General features: G+C 45.9%; 1 non-coding gene across 1 annotated transcript; it reads left to right on the top strand.

Moving 5' to 3' along the window:
• Positions 1-5,619: 5,619 nt before the first annotated feature.
• TRNAE-UUC lies at positions 5,620-5,692 on the top strand. The gene has a single exon. It is a non-coding gene; the product is annotated as a tRNA-Glu (tRNA).
• The last annotated feature ends 12,163 nt before the right edge of the window (positions 5,693-17,855 follow it).

Below are 17,855 nucleotides of genomic sequence, written 5' to 3'. Positions count from 1 at the left end.
TTACCATTATAAACAGGACCAGGCACTGGGGCAGCTCACAGCAAAACTGGGAAGTCAGCGATTTGTTTCTAATGTCTTCAGCTGGCTCCTGAGTCACTGCTTTCCCCTGCCCAGTGCCCTTCCTGAACAGTAGATCTCCCGTCCCCCCACCCAGGGCCAAAAGACTGCTGCTCCCAGTTCTGCTGTAGGGGAAGGTTCTAAGGCAGCCCCTAACTGCCTTGTGGGGCCCTAGTCACCACTAGCCTCTTCAGAGGCTTGTCTGAAAGTTTCTTCTTAGGGGTATGGGGGAAGATGAAGGTTTTGCCCCAGAAGAGGCATTTTAGAAGCATGAGGGCGCAATGTGTGGCAGGTTCAGAAAAAGAGGCTGTATAAAGCAACAGAGTTCCAGGAAAACATCTGTTTCTGCTTTATTGACTAGGTCAAAGCCTTTGACTGTGTGGATCACAATAAACTGGAAAATTCTGAAAGAGATGGGAATACCAGACCACCTGACCTGCCTCTTGAGAAACCTTTATGCTGGTCAGGAAGCAACAGTTAGAACTGGACATGGAACAACAGACTAGTTCCAAATAGGAAAAGGAGTACGTCAAGGCTGTACATTGTCACCCTGCTTATTTAACTTATATGCAGAGTACATCATGAGAAATGCTGGACTGGAAGAAACACAAGCTGGAATCAAGATTGCCCGGAGAAATATCAATCACCTCAGATATGCAGATGACACCACCCTTATGGCAGAAAGTGAAGAGGAACTCAAAAGCCTCTTGATGAAAGTGAAAGTGGAGAGTGAAAAAGTTGGCTTAAAGCTCAACATTCAGAAAACTAAGATCATGGCATCCGGTCCCATCACTTCATGGCAGATAGATGGGGAAACAGTGGAAACAGTGTCAGACTTTATTTTTGGGGGCTCCAAAATCACTGCAGATGGTGACTGCAGCCATGAAATTAAAAAGACGTTTACTCTTTGGAAGGAAAGTTATGACCAACCTAGATAGCATATTCAAAAGCAGAGACATTACTTTGCCAACAAAGCTACTTGACCTCTCTGAGTCTATTTCCTCATTTGGAGAATGGGAGTCAGGATACCATCCTTTTGGGTAAAATCTAGAATAAAGTACTTCAAGTACTTAACATATAGTACATGCCCAGTGAATATCATTTAAACTTCTTTCGGGACACAGGATATGACAGGAAAAATAGAGTAAGGTTGGATGAAATACGTGCTGTTCTGGCACTGAAGGCCAGTCTCATGTGGTTAAGAGCTCTAGCTTCGGGGTCAGAGAGACCTAAGGGTGAGGCATGGTTCTGCCCCGTACTTCTGTACCATTGACCCTCCATAAACCTGGATTTCCTCATCTGTAGAACAGAGACCATCACACCAACTCTTCAGATTTTGGGAGGATTAAATAACAGCTGCAAGTGCTTGGCCAAGTACCTGGCCTGCCTTGTGATCAGGAACTCGGAGATGGTTCTAGTTTTCCAAATGTAAGCCTATTGGCTGTCACAGCTATTCTAAAAGTGGGTATCATTTCACCCATTTTCCAGGGGAGGAAGCTGGAGTTGGAGAAGAGGGGTGATTTACCACGTTATCCAGCTAGAAGGAGGCAGGGTGAGGACTGGAATCTGGGCATCCTGACTCCAGCCTATTTCTTGGCATCATCACTGATTTAACTTCTCGCCCCTCCAGAGTTTCCCAGAATTAGGAACCTGAGCCCTAGCACTATGCCGTCGCTGAAGAAGCTCAGGTGCTCACTATCTAGGCAATGATGTGACTGCAAGACGAAGCGTGTTGTGGAAGCAAGACCCCTCCTCTGGGAGGCTAAACACCCGGGCTTATCCAGGACACCCCAAGCTCTTAAATTTGGTGTAGAGCCATGACTGGTGGGAGAGGAGTGTGGAGAGCCAGGAGCCACCAGCAATAGGATGTGTGAAGTCCTTTAGCAACAGGGTGTCTGCTGACACGAGTTCCAAGGATGTGTTGCTCATGAATGTGGCTCATCATGTACAGCGACATGGAAGCAAGGATGCTGGCTGTGGCACCCCACTGGCACCCCGAGGCCTCCTAAGGAGGGAGGGCGGGAGGGAAGAGACGGAGGTGTTGGCTTCCAGGAATTATCCTGGAGACAGTGAAAGAATGTCAAGGCAGCAAACAAGGCTGGGCACACCTGGAGCCTGCTGACTTCAGGACCAAGTCTCCCAAATGCCTTGGGTCTGGGATCAAATCCAAAGGGTAGCCTGGAGGGGAGGACCTAGCTCAGTCATGACATCTTGAGCATATATGCCCCATTCTGTTCCCTGTGCTGTGCTAATTTGCTTCAGTCATGTCTGACTCTTTGCAACGCTATGGACTGGATCTCACCAGGCTCCTCTGTCCAAGGGATTCTCCAGGCAAGAATACTGGAGTGGGTTGCTGTGCCCTCCTCTAGGGGATCTTCCCGATCCAGGGATTGAACCCACATCTCCCGCATTGGTAGGCAGATTCTTTACCACTAGCATTATCTGGGAAGCCCCATTCTGTTCCCTACATACTTCAATTCCGAGAGCAGGATGCTAACTGAGCTGTCTGTGGGTGCATGGAGGGGTCCTTCTGGGAAGACAGTGGGAATAGAGATTAGCAGCAGAGTCTCTGACTGATGGAAGTGCCTGATAACACTAATCCGCCCCCCACACCATTTTTTTATTTTTCCAACTTGTCAGAGCTGTGAGTCACCGTCTAAATGAAGGGATTCCCACGCCTAGGTGCTGGTTGGCTGGTAGGTGCCAAAACAAATCAAAGACCCAGGAGCGAAGTGCTTGGCTAGGTTTGAGCGAGGCGCTGGGTGGCAGGCATTGCAGGTGTGGCACCATTGCTTCTTGGGAAATGAACTGTCTTCAGAGCAGCTAATTTCTCTGCTAGGTATTTACTGATCCTCTGCCGCTTTGCAGACATGATTCCAGTTCCAAAAGCTTGCAACAGAGGGATTGTGTGTGAGATTCATTGATGAGTTAAAAGAAAGCAGGACCAGGGAAATGAAAGAGAATGAAAATAAGCAACACATCTACCGGGACTGAGCACCAGGTGAAGCTATAAGCTCCTCACTAGCCAAGGCAAAAAGGGAAACAGACTCACTTACGGAGCTCTTGACGCAAAGGAGATAAAAACTACATTTGTGGAATACAAACTATATTTGTTGAGTACCATCTGGTATTTTTAACATATATAATCTCATTTCCTTCCCAATGCTTATGCCAACAAGCCATTGTAATTCCCATTTTCTGGGAAGAAGAATGAATCTCAGATGTTGTGGTGGATACTCTGATGGTGCTTCACTGGGATGTCCTCCCAGGACCAGTGCACTCAGCCCTCAGCTACAGGGAATCTGGGCTGCTGACACCTCGCAACAGCATTCCGCCCTGGGAATTGCCTTTGGTTGCAAGGAACTAGTTCACCTGAAGTGACACCCTGCTTCGCTTTCAAGTAGAGCTTCCTAGAACTGCTGAGGGGCTAGAAGTTCCAGATGTTTTCATCAGGGGACACAGTAATAAGAGTTCCAGTAAGCTTCAAATATGGCTGCTGCCCCATTATTTTGAGCTCCTTGAGCTAACAAATCATCAGCAAGGAGAGGAATTTCCATCCTCGCAGAGGTGGTTGACCCTGGTCGTTGGGAGAAGCAGAGGAGAATCTGTCATGCTCAGGTGGTCCACGGGGGTGTCCTGTGTACTACATGCCTTGCTTTCATGGTACATGAACAAGTCAAGCAATGAGTAGTAAGGTAGGCTTCAGACCCTTCATGGTTGAGGGTCTGGGTTTCCACCAGGAAAGTTGCCTAGACCGGAAAAGATGTTGGCGGAAGGTGAGGGGAATCCAGATCAGGTAACAGGACAGTGATCACTAGTATCAGTTGTAGTCTTGAGATCAACTTCCACAACTGGTGCTGTGGTTCACCCTACTAGCCCTTCTCTTGCAAGATTCCCAGGGAACAAACCCAGCTGGAATTTTGGAGAGATGATTCCCACATGGGTCAAACCTCACAGAAGCAAATGGATCAGGGCCATGCAAGGGGTGGACTGTAGTGGACACTCTGGTCCCCCATTTAGATCTCTTCTTTAAGGCTGATCCACCATCCTCAGCTGCTTGGAATATAACTGCAGGGATCCTCCTCCAGTGTTCTCCCCACTTCAACGGGCAGCTAATGTGGAGCTGCAGTGCCCAGATACCTCGCTTCAATTTGGGACACCTTTGAAAGACCATCCCAGCTCCAGGGCTTTATCTAGAATCAGCTGAGGCCTCAATTACAGCTACATTGCAAACCAACTCATACCTGTGACCAATCCTGCCTTCCCACCTTCCTTACAGGCACGTCTTCCATTGGGAAGGCACACTTCCCAATAAACCTTGGGCCACCACTGGGTCTCAGTCAGGGACAGTCAGTTTCCAGAGAACTCAATCAAAAGCATGTTGGTAAACTTGCTCAAGCTATCAGTTCAGATGTACCTCTGCCCCACTGTGCCATGGAGGCAGTTTCTCAAAGGAAGCAAAGGTGTTTTTCCATTGAGTTGTAAAATTTTATTAAATATTTATTAAAGGCTCAAAAGGTTTAATATGTATATACTCTTTATAAGAGGAATCCCAGTTTTACAGGTACTGTTGTTGCATAGGGCTTCCCAAGTGGCTCAGTGGTAAAGAATCCACCTGCCAATGCAGGAGACAGAGGAAACAGGTTCAACTCCCTGTTAGGGAAGATTCCCTGGAGGAGGAAATGCTAACCCACTCCAGTATTCTTGTCTGAAAAAAGTCCACAGACAGAGGAGCTACAGTTCCTGAGGTTGCAAAGAATCAAACGCAACTGAGCACACACACACTTTGCTGCATAACCAACAAGCCCACACTTAATGGGAACAACAGCTGTTTTCTCATGTTCAGGGATTCCATGGGCATTGGACAGGGCAGGGCAAGGATGCCATCCTCTGTCGCACAGTGTCTGAGGACTCAGCTAACAAGATTCCAACTGCTGGGGCTGGGATCTTCCAGAGGTTCCTTCTCTCACACATCTGGTGCCTAGGCTAGGATGACTCAAAAGTTGGGTTGGGCCAGGATTACTGTGGCCTCTCCGTGTGACTTTGCTGTGTTTCAAATGGGAGAATCTTGAGAGGGTGCTTTCCGAAAATCCGCAGTAGAAGCTGCAGGAATCTTTATGATCTGGCCTCAGAAGTCACATATCATCATTCTTGCTGTATACTCCAGTGGTCAAAGCTTCACAGTTTCTCCCAGATTTCACATGGGAGAACTTGATGGGATGAATATCAAAGACTTTGCAGCCCTCTGTTTTTTTAAACACCATGCGCCACTTGTAGGAATTTATCATAGGGAACTAATCCAAGTGCTGGAGATCTATGAGAAAGGAAGTTTGCCGCAACATTGTTTCTAATACAGAAAAACTGGAAACAATCTAAATGACCAAAGACTCAGGGGTTGGTTAAATAATTTGTGGTACAGAGTGTCAATACTATGAAATACCATTTAACTGTCATAAAAGATGATATAATATGACGGAATATGTTGCGAAATTGAAAAATGTGGTTGTAGAGCGAATATATAGTAAAATACTTTTTGATTTAAATAACAGAGTTTGGGGAAGTTCCCTGGTGGTCCAGTGTTTAGGACTTGGCTCTTTCACTGCTGTGGGCCCAGGTTCAATCCCTGGTCAGGGAACTAAGATCCCACAAGCTGGGTAACATGGCCAACAAAGAAAGAATAAGGTTTTTCTAAATTACAGAAATATTCAACAAACAAATTTTTTCTGTGCCAGCCCGAGTTAGGCACTGTGTATACAGAGTAAACAAGAGCTAGCTCCTTGCTATGGAAGAACTTAGAGTCTGAGGGTAAGGTTAGTAGCAGTAGTAGAGACAGATACATAAGAGGAAGGAGGTTTCTATTTGGTGACTTTCCAGAGGAGATGACACTTCAGTTGAGTTTTGAAATAAATTGGCCAGACAAATTAAGAGGGGAGGTGGCGTAGTCATGGAGATTGACCCCTACCCTGACATCTCTTCCACCAATAATAACCTCTTTTCTATTGTTGGTGACTGATTTAGAAATGGGCATGTATGCGATCCTGGCCAATGTGAGGTGAGGGAAGGTCTGCTAGGGGGCTTCTAAGAAGAGTTACCAAGTGCATAATAAAGAGACACTTGGCATGGTCTCTCTTTTTATTTAATTATTTACTTACTGGTTGCTCTGAGTCTTTGTTGCTCTGCACGGGCTTTCTCTAGTTGCGGTGAGTGGGGGCTACTCTTTGTTGTGATGCTCGGGCTTCTCATCGAAATGGCTTCTCTTATTGTGGAGCACGGGCTCCAGGCACGTGGGCTCAGTCGTTGTGGTGCACAGCCTTAATTGTTCTAAGGCATGTGGAATCTTCCCACACCAGGGATCAAATTCTTCATGGCTGAACCACCAGGGAAGTCCTCGGCATGGTCTCTTTTTCTTCTGGTGGATGTTGTCATGTCTAGGAGTGAAGTATGAGTCTACTATCACCTTCTTCCAACCTGGAGAGGATTCTATGTTAGAATGAATCTGATCCCAAGGGTTGCAGAGAAAAGAGACCAAAAACAGCTGACTCCATGTTTTTGAGCTGCTTATTGTATAGCGCCTAGCACCCATCATACCTCCATGCTAAGTGAAAGAAGGGATTTCCTGATTGTGTGAGCCAGTTTGAGACAAAGTGTTCTGTTACTTGGCACTGAGAATGGTAACTATTGCAGAAGAGCATTCTAGGCACCAGGGTGAGAGAGACTGGCTTGTAGTTCAGTGTGGCAGCAGGGGAAGTTGTATAGGAAGGAGGAATGTCAAGGGCTGTTGACAGAGAGGCTATCAGGGCCTGGTCTTGACAAGATTATGCCACCGAGGTTTCCAAGACTTCATCCTGAGGGCAATGGGGAGACAGCCAAGACTTATCAACAGTGAAGAGATGTGTTCAAATCTGTATCTTAGGAAAATCGCTCTAATAGATAAGAACAGTTTGCAGGAGAGACAGAGAGAGGGGGTGTGTGTGTTAGGGTAGGGAGATCATTTGGAAGACTTTGGGCAATGGCGGTGAGAGGGAGAGCGGGAGAAAGTCAGGACACATTAAGGAGTCAGAGGTGGGTGCCAGGCTGGGTGATGATCTGGCTGTGGTGGAGAAGAGAGGGGAAGAGGCAGCCTCCCAGGACTCAGGCTTGGGCATCTGGGAGAATGGTGGTGCCGTGTCCTGAGAAGGCAATGCCAGAAGAAGGTTTGTGTGGGTGTTTCCAAGCTTTGTTAAGAGCTTGGTTGTTAAGAGCATGATATGTACACGCTGCCTCAAGGTACTTGTAATGTAAGGAAGCTTGCTAAAGGTCATCTCTCACCTTTCTTCTGATAACCATCTTTAAAAAATAAAAATTATTTGGCTGTGCTGGGTCTTAGTTGCATCACTCAGAATCTTCACTGAGGCATGTGAGATCTTTTGTTGCAGCATGTGGGCTCTTACTTGCGGCATGCGGGATTTAGTTCCCTCATCAGAGGTTGAACCTGCGTTGAGAGCCCTTAGCCACTGAGCCATCAGGCAAGTCCCTGATAACTATCTTGATTGGCTATGGGGAAGTATCCCTCCACCCCAGGATAGAGTCCTGGGGGCTTGCCATCATTGTGCTCAAAGGGTGGACCATGATCTAAGCCTGAACAATTAAATGTTTTCTTTGGAATCTGAACCTTGACCTGTCTCAAACAAAGTAATCAGTCATCCATCCCCCAAGATGAGGTTTTTGTCATCATCTGTGCTCCCAGGAACTTAGAGCCCGAGCAGAGCTTTTGTGCAAGAAGTATATTTGGGAAGGGATTCCAGGGAGCAGGAGAGAAAAACTGGGAAGAGAAATCTAAGCCAAAGGTTATCCCATTGTATGCTAAAGTCCACAAGGACTTTCTGAGGATTGGAGCAGGAGTCTTAGAACAGTCTGGAGGGGGTAAAGGGAAGAGTACCATATCCATTGGCTCCTGGCCTTACTGGGTAGAGAAGTTCACCACTGCGTCCCTGGGTGACCCCTGAATGCACGCTGAGCAAGTTCCCACAGGCACCACAGGTGGCAGCCCGAGAGAAGCTTGGAGCAGGATGTGAGAGGCTGAGGCGTGTCCCATTTTGAGACGGATTGTCAGTGCAAATCGGGTCAAAACCCAGGCAGAGAAGGGAGTCAGAGAGTGTGAGCCAGGCACAGAGAGGCCTGATACACACCTCGGAAGGCAGTCTGCTGGCTCCTGCTGTCAGTCTCCAGCACCACGCCCACGGTGTCCACTCCAGGCCTGACGGGCCACCTGCACGCCGCGTCAGAGCCTTTCAGTGCGCTCCTCTCCATCTCACATTCGTCTACTTCTGTCACGTAAGATAAAAAATGTTAATGGTTGCAGCGTGTGACATCACAGAGCGCAAACTCAAACACCGCTATAGAGCAAATAAGAAAACATTTTCCCGTGGTGTTTCTTGAAATGTCCCTTGGTAAAGCTGGAGGGCTGAGGTGTGTCTTCTGAGGGTGTGCCCCCCGCCCCTGGCATTGTCCTGCCTGAATCCATGAGAGCACTTGGACTCTTAAAGGGAAGGGGCCACCTACTCTTGCCCTTCTCACCCATGCTCCTGTCTGAGAACAGCAAGAACATACCTGTAACCCATCAACAGTCCCGGCTGGGTGTGCTCCCAGGCTCAAAGAGGATCCTCAGCGGACTGCAACTGAGAGTGGGCCTGTTTAGACCAAGGTGTTGGCCTGGGCGGGGGCAGGGGGCAGGGGGAAGGGAGTGGGGGGGTGGCTTCATGAGTTTATGGACACAAGATGGAATTACAGTGTAATTAAAATATATGAATTTCTCTTTGTGTGTGTATGTGCTTTGGATACACATTGAGCCAACTTTCTTCAGTAGAGATAGTAATGATGCTGACCAGGTATTGCTTTTAGGGAATCATGAAGAAAAGGCAGGGAGAGAAATATAAGCAAAGACTTGGAGTCTTGGAATAGGGTGGTGGGTTCATTTCCTCATTCTAGAGACATGAACTAATAATCCTAGGTACTGGCTAAAAAGACCCTGATGCTGGGAGGGATTGGGGGCAGGAGGAGAAGGGGACGATAGAGGACGAGATGGCTGGATGGCATCACCAACTCGATGGACAAGAGTTTGGGTAAACTCCGGGAGTTGGTGATGGACAGGGAGGCCTGGCGTGCTGCGATTCATGGGGTCGCAGAGTCAGACACAACTGAGCGACTGAACTGAACTGAACTGAACCCGTGCTCTATGTCTAATAAAGCTGACAAATATAAAGCTTAATAGGAAATAGTAAGAGTTAAAAGGATGTGTAAGGTATCACAGGGAATGAGAAATTTATTATGGGAAATCTAGAAAGACTGCCCAGAGAAGGAAGTGCTTGAGTGGGTCTTAAAGGATGGGGAGGAGTTTCCAGGCAGATGATGGCGGGACAGGACTGGGAGATGAGCAATCAGCACAGTACAATCACAGAGGTGTGAAGCAGTGTGGCTCAGAAGGCACTCCGTCAAAGGCCACTATAGTGGGACATCGCTGCTGCTTCTGCTGCTAAGTTGCTTCAGTTGTGTCCGACTCTGTGCAACCCCATAGACGGCAGCCCACCAGGCCCCGCCGTCCCTGGGATTCTCCAGGCAAGAACATTGGAGGGGGTTGCCATTTCCTCCTCCAATGCATGAAAGTGAAAAGTGAAAGTGAAGTCGCTCAGTCGTGTCCGACTCTTAGCAACCCCATGGACTGCAGCCTACCAGGCTCCTCTGTCCATGGGATTTTCCAAGCAAGAGTACTGGAGTAGGGTGCCATTGCCTAAGAGGGTCATACTTGATGCTACAAGAAAAAGGAAGCCATGGAGGATTTAATTTGGGAAATAATATTCCTGTATGCATGTTTTACATATTTTAAATAAAACATATGTATAAAAAAAATAAAAAATAAAAAAAAATAAAACATATGTATGATGTAGAAACAAGTTCAAATAGTACAGAAAAAAAGTGAAAAGTAAAAGCCCTCGTTGTCTTTTTCTCCCACCTAAACCCCCTCAGTTAACCATAACTAACAGGTAGCAGTTTCTTGTGTATCCTTCCAAATATTTCTATAACCTCTAAATACAATTTATTTGTATATCCCTTCTATTTTTAACAAATGAATTCATGTTATAGTGATATATACTATCTGTAGCTTGCTTGTTTTCTCTTAGCAATATATCCTAGACATCTTTTCATATTACATATTAGGGCACCTCATTCTTAACAACATAGGGGAACAGATTACCCTCCAAAATTATTATGCCCGTTTATGTAGTCACTAAGCGTGTATGAATGTTCCAGTTAGCTTTCCTCTTTGTCAGTATTCTACCCATCTTTATCATCTTGACGATCTAACATCTCATTGGGATCTTACTGACAGTCTTGACAATCTGGTATCTCATTGTTTTAATTTGCATTAATTGAATTATAAGTAAGGTGCTCATCTTTTTATTCTGTTTATTAACTGTTTTGTTTTTATGCAAGCATCTTGCTCATATCATTTATTTACTTTTATATCTGTTAGTCATTAATTTATTAAAAATTATATTTTGATGAAGTTAGACTCTTATTTCGGAGAAAGCAATGGCACCCCACTCCAGTACTCTTGCTTGGAAAATCCCATGGATGGAGGAGCCTGGTAGGCTGCAGTCCATAGGGTCGCTAAGAGTCAGACACGACTGAGCGACTTCACTTTCACCTTTCACTTTCATGCATTGGAGGAGGAAATGGCAACCCATTCTGGTGTTCTTGCCTGGAGAATCCCAGGGATGGCTGAGCCTGGAGGGCTGCCGTCTATGGGCTGGCACAGAGTCGGACATGACTGAAGCGACTTAGCAGCAGCAGCAGACTCTTATTTATAAATAAGTTATAATAGTGTATATAAATACATAACAATTATCTTTTGACTCTGTTTACAGAGTTTTTGCTATATGGAAATTTCAAGTTTTTTATGTTCTCAAATTTGTAATTTTTGTCTTTAATAGCTTCTAGGTTAATGTCACTCCTTATAGTCTTTGCCCATTCCTAGGTTATGAAATAATTCATCTGTGTTTTCCTCTAGCACATTTTTTATTTCATCATGTATGTTAAAACCTTGATTCTATCTGGAATATAATTTAGATGTGTTCTTCTTTGCTAGCAACTTGCTCTCTTCATGGTCGTGTATACTCCCAACTACTTCTTCCATTTGTTTAATCATGTTCGGATTTTCTTAACCAAGAGGAGTCTTCCGTTTCCAATTTAGGATTGAGGCTTGGAGTGAGAGCCTGTGCCCACATTGCAGGTGATAAAGACAAAAGGAAGAAGGAGATTTCGGAGCCTTCTATCCTGTTGGTACCCAAGACCTTTCACATTCTACATAAGAAGGATCAATGCGAATGTGGACACTTGTTATGTCACGGGAATGGGGTGAGGGGTGGGCAAGTAAGTGTGTAAAGTAGTGACTGGTGCTGTTGAGTGTGTGATGGCTGGGGCACACTCACAGATGCTTCAGGAACTGTCCCTGGGAGCAGCCTTCTGGAGGGCAGAGTGACACACTCTGCCTGTTCTTGACCCAGCAAGTCTGCTTCTAGGGGTTAATGTGAACTGATAGCCAGAGAAGCCCAGCTTTCACATACTAAAGAGTTTATCACAACAAAATGAATAAGAAAGAAACATTAAAACAGTTGTAATAGCCAGAGGTTATGATGAGATAAAGTAATAATGCTTCAGCCATATCAGAGAATATTTTACAGCCATTAACAATCATGTTTTAAAGAAATAGTCAATATCATAGAGAAAGTTTATGATATAATTTTAAGTGAAAAACATAAGAATATAAACTACTTATAAAGTATGAGACATTTTTTCCCCCAAATCATATATGTATGAAGTGTGAGTCTGTGTGTTCTGTATCTGCTAATTAGTACCTTTGAATGTGAGCAAGTCCCTTATCCTCTCTAAGGGTCAGTTTTATCCTCTGCAAAATGGGACACCAGTGGGTCTTACCTCATGGGGTTGCTGTGGGGATTAAATAAGACTGAATAACAACAAAACATGAAAAGTAATTAAAGGCCAGAAATAAATATCTTAAAATGTCAACCATGGCACAGTTACAGATACTTTGAGTCTTCTTTACAATATTTTGGTATTTTCAAATTTTCTAAAATGGCATAATATAATTTGGAAGGAAATGTGTTTAGGTAGGTGAGAAAACTGTTCTGTTGTTCTTTCAACAGCAAGCTCTATGGCTTGAGTGTAAACAACTGAATTTTTTAAACAGAAAATACAGGGGATTCGCTAGTGATCCAGGGGTTAGGATTCTGTGCTTCCACTACCAGGGGCCCAGGCTCGATCCCTGGTCAGGGAAACAAGATCCCACCTGCAGCAGGGGAAAAAACAATTAAAGGCATAAAACCGGACAGATACAGGGAAAGCGAATCTTCTTCAGCCCCGTCCCAAAGGCACCAAGGGCCTCTCTGTGGTGACTCCCACTATTACCGGTTCGTTAATTGCTTTTTCCTGTGACTTTTGAGAGACAAAAGATTCCCACACCTAGTGACTTAATCTAGACCCGACAGGAACCTAACCTCAAGTAGCTTAAGCAAAACAGGGAATTCACTCACGTAGCTGAAAAGCACAGGGGAGGCTCTGGCAGCAGGTTGGCTGGGTTCAAGCACTCAAACACCACCATTAGCACGTGTTTCTAACTCTCGGCTTTGCTTTCTTTGGTGTCAACTTCATCGTTAGACTGCTGCTGCTGTGCTAAGTCACTTCAGTCGTATCCGACTCTGTGTGACCCCACAGAGGGCAGCCCACCAGGCTCCCCCGTTCCTGGGATTCTCCAGGCAAGAACACTGGAGCGGGTTGCCATTTCTTTCTCCAATGCATAAAAGTGATAAGGGAAAGTGAAGTCGCTCAGTCATGTCCGACTCTTAGCGACCCTATGACTGCAGCCTACCAGGCTCCTCCGTCCATGGGATTTTCCAGGCAAGAGTACTGGAGTGGGGTGTCATTGCCTTCTCTGCATCATTAGACAGGCTCTCCCTAAAAAGATGGTCAAAGATGGTCACTGCTGGGTTCAGGTGTACGCTCTATCCGCATAGTAAGTCCTGTGAATGAGCAGCATTTCCCTTCTGGTAGCTCTGCCGAGAACCCCAGGTTTTTCCTCTTATTGACCTGACATGGATCACGTGACCACCTCAAGCCCCATCCCTGTGCTCAAGACCAGAGAGTGCTCTGAGCAGCCAGGCAGCCTGAGGTCAGCCTCACAGGACCGAGAGTAACACACAGCAAGTTGCTGACAGGAAGAGTGGGCTTTGCTACCAAAGAAGGGGAACGAAAGCTGGACAGGCAGAGGAAGCTAGGTGGCCACCGTTCTATCCTAGCGCTTTTAGAAGGATAGTCTGCTTGCTAAGTGAGTTAGCCTCTCCTTCTCAGAGATCCATGTAAAAAGTGAGGAGTCTGGGTTCCTGCCAATGGCTTCACGTGTGCCTGGTCTGACTGTCCCAGAGAGGCCTGGGTGTTACTAACTTTCTGCCCAGCTACTCACACTGACGTCCCTTCATCCTAGGGAGTTAGCTTCTTAAGGTACTTTTTGTATTTCAATGAATTCAATAGCATTTTATTTTTTTTAATTAAAGTATTTATTTGTGTTATCATGAATAACAAGCTGTCTGTTAAATTAAAACCTTTCATTTTTATTTTGTTTATTTTGGGCAGCATGTGGGATTAGTTTCTTGACCAGGGATTGAAGGCGTGACTGCTGCATTGAAAGTACAGAGTCTTAACCACTGGACCACCAGAGAAGTCCCTCAGTAAGCATTTTAAAAGCACCAAAAGGGAGTTTCTGGTGATCTGATGGTTAGGATTCTATGCTCTCACTGCCAAGGCCCGGGAGGGGTGCTGAGATCCCTGCAAGCCGCCAAAAGTAAATAAATTAATTTAATTTAATTAAAAAAAAAATATAAAGCACCAGAAAGATTTGTGTGACATCAAGGGGAAGGAGGACTGGGCTGGGCAGGGTAGGAGGCTTTCGGGGAGGATTAGAGGGAGAGAAGGAAAGACTGGCTCCTGGCTCAGAGCACTCGCGTGCGTGCTAAGTCTTTTCAGTTGTGTCTGACTCTTTGCGACCCTATGGACTGCAACTCGCCAGGCTTCTCTGTCCATGGGATTCTCCAGGCAAGAATACTGAAATGGGTTGCCGTGCCCTCCTCCAGGGGATCTTCCTGACCAAGGATCAAACTCACATCTCTTATGCATTGGCAGGCGTGTTCTTTACCACTAGCGCCACCTGGGAAGCCCCAGCTCAGAGCAGGAGGACGCATTTTCTGAGTGCCAACCATGTGCCAGCCACTTCTTCAGACATACTTCACTTTCTCCTCACACACCTGGGAGGAGTGAGGCATTCATATCCCCATTTTATAAATGAGGGAACTGAGGCACAGGGAAGATAGAAACACTTGCCGAAGCCTCTCAGGGAACCAGTAGCAGAAAAGGGATTCAAAGCCAGATCTCTTGTCCTTCTTTCCCTTCTGCTCCATCTTCTTGCCTTAGGAACTCACAGCCACCCTAGCTGGTTCCATAAGCATCCCCAAACTCTGTCCCTAGTCCCAGGTGTCTCCCTGAACATTTCTTTCACAACAGATGGAGCCAACAGGGAAGCCAACCATGTAAACGATTTGCTGTAACTAGTCTAACAGATTAGCAGCCTCTTCTTTCCCTTGCTCATTTCTGTTTGCACCTACCACCCCCATGCCTATATCCCTTCTTCTGGGCCTCAGTTTCCCTGGAGAGACTCCTGTTTCTGCCAAAGTCTAGGTAGAGGAGAACTCACTCTCTTCATTCATTTATCTATTTATTTATTCAGAAAACCCTCACTAAGTTTCCATTGATGTCAGGCCTATGGCAAGAGCTTGATGAGGGAGCCCCTGCCTTTCAGGAAGTTCATAATCTAGTGGGGGCAGGGGAGGCTAATCACAGCACTTGGCCTGTTGTGATCAGTGCTATGAGGTCTATAGGGTACTAGGGTGGCACCTAACTATACCCAGGCAGGGGTGGGATGGCGGTGGGCAGTCAAGATAGGCTTCCTGAAAGAGGTGACACTTGAGGAATCCTTAAAAAATGAGATGTTGGGGTGTCCCTGGTGGTCCAGGGGTTGAGAATTCACCTTGGAAGACAGGGAAATTAGGTCTGATCCCTGGTCATGGAACTAGACCCTGCATGCCACAGAAAAACTAAGCCCATAAACCGTAACTACTGAGCCTATGTGCTACAACTAGAGAGTCTGTATGATGCAATGAAGGTCCCATGTGCTGCAGCTAAGACCTGACACAGTGCAATAAATTTATTTTAAAAATGAGATGTCATTCATCAGGTACAGAAAAGGGCATTCCAGGCTAAAGGAGAGTATGTGTGTCTAGGACATTTGTCCTATCCATCATTGTCCATCTTCGTCTGAACAGTCTTTCTATATTTGTGTGATTCTCCCTAATGGTTTCCACCTTCCCAAAATAGAAGAGAGAGCATCAATTCCCAGCTTCCCTTGCAGCTAGGAAACAGTCATGTGACCTAGCTCTGCCGCTCAGTCAGGACTTGCTTCAAGAAACAGCAGCATAAAGAAAGAGAACCGCAGTGAGATGGCACTTTGCTGGTGGAGCTGGTTTGGAAAGTAGCACAGGTTGCTAGGCTGAGGCCCTGACACAGATGTGGCGTTGGTATTGTGGCAGCAGCTATAGCAGTTTTCACTGAAGCTGAGGTCCTTCCTAGCACTTGGTATTTGCTAGAGTGATGGCAGAGACAGAAGGTTCTGAGATGGCCAGTTCTGCAGTTTGTTCCTAGAAGTGATTTTATTATTGAGTCTGTTCCTCTCATTCTCCTGATGATTCTCTGAACTCCTAACACCTGCAACAAACCCAATTTCTGCTTTCACATGCTCAAATGGATTCTGTTACTGACAGCCCTGACTGATACACACAGGGAGGTCAGTTGCTGTGGTAGCTGATGAGGTATACCTGGGCCAGCCCGAGGAGGACGAGCGCCAGGCTAGAGGTTAGGATGAAGGCAGTAGGGATCTATAGAAGGATCAGAGCTGACTAGGGGCAATGACTGGGCATCACTTTCTGGAGGCCAAGGGGAACACAGATAATACAGACTCAAAAGTCATGAGGTTGGAGGATTGGATCCGTATTTTCAGATCGACGGAAAGTGTAGTTTTTAAGGTTTGAAAGCGTGAGAAGTGGTTAAGAACGCTCTGTGCCTCAGTTTCCTTATCTTCAAAATGGGGAATAAATTTACTTATCTCATATCTTAAGGATTAAATCAGTTAAATTGTAAAATGCTCAGAACAGCGCCTGGCATTTAGTAATTAGCTATTATTGTTGGGAGCAGTACCAAAAGTGCTTGGGCCAGGGATTTAGGGTGACAGGTTTCTGGTCCTCGTTTTGCTACAGCTGTGATGTGCCTCCATCTCTGATGTATGAAATGTGAGTACCGGACCTCTGATCTTGCTCCCATGTGAGACGCCAGCTCTTCTCTCTGACCTCTCAGCCCTGCCTCTGCCTCAGCCCCCAGAGGCACCTAGAGTTAAGTCCAATCAGGAACCTTTCATCCCTTGACTTCCTGTTTGAAATAGCTGATCCCTCCTTCCCTGGAACATGGTCCTTCGTGGCCCCTTGATATCCTGGACTCCTGGATTTCCTTCATCCTTTCTGGCTGCTCTTTTCTCCATCTTCTTCCCAGTTTCTCATCCTCAACCTCTCTCTTAAATATGGGCCTTTCTCAGGGGTATGTCCTAGGCCTCTCCTCTCTCTTCATTCTGTACTTTGTCCCCAGTCCATGTCTTCAGTTCTCAAGGCTTCCACCACTTTCTCTAAGTAGAAAACATTCACGTCACATCTTCACCCAGATCCTTCCCCTGAGCTCCAGTGCAGCATGGCCACCTGTCTCCTGCACAACTCCAGTGGGTATCTGTAATACATCTAAAAGAGAACTCATTATTCTCTGCCAGCCCAGACTTACAGCCACCTTCCTGGAGGATGGCACCACTATTATCCAACTTAGATGCCCAGACCAGAAGCCCTTGTTCTCAATAGGCCTCGTATCTCATTTGCCACCACGTCCTGCCCACTCCACCCTTTCAGAGTATCTTCTTCATTCATCACAGTCTATACACTAGTCCAGGCCCTCCTCTTCTTTCATGAGGACTTTTGCACCACCCTTCTCAATGGTTTCACTACATCCAGCCTTGCTCACCCTGATCCATGCTATATGATGGTATATGTTATGATCACGTGGGGCTTATTCCAGAAGTGCAAGTTTAGTTTAATGTCCTATATTAGATCAATATAATTTTATCATAGTCAGAGAATAAAAGAGAAACATGATCATTTCAGTAGAGAAAGAAAGAAAGAAATTGATAAAATTTAATATCAGTTCATAATAAAGCTCTCAATGAACTAAGAATAGCAGGGAGTTCCTTTAATCTGAGAACAGATATCCACAAAAATCCCATGTGTGTGTGTGTTCAATCGTATCTGACTCTTTGAGGCCCCATGGACTGTAGCCCACCAGGCTCCTCTGTCTATGGGATTTCCCAGGCAAGAACACTGGAGTGGGTTGCCATTTCCTCCTCCAGGGGATCTTCCCGACCCGGGGATCTAACCTGCATCTTGTGTGGCTCCTGCATTGCAGGTGGATTCTTTACCTCTGAGCCACCAGGGAAACCATCATATTTAATGTGAAATGTTGAACACTTTATCCCAAGAACAAGGTGAGAATATACCATCACACTGTTTTTGTTCAATCATTATACTAAATGTCTAGCTGGGACAATA

This window comes from Bubalus bubalis, chromosome 6 (genome assembly GCF_019923935.1).
Source record: "Bubalus bubalis isolate 160015118507 breed Murrah chromosome 6, NDDB_SH_1, whole genome shotgun sequence".
Classification (NCBI taxonomy): Eukaryota; Metazoa; Chordata; class Mammalia; order Artiodactyla; family Bovidae; genus Bubalus; species Bubalus bubalis.
This window is presented reverse-complemented; position numbering and strand designations above follow the sequence as displayed.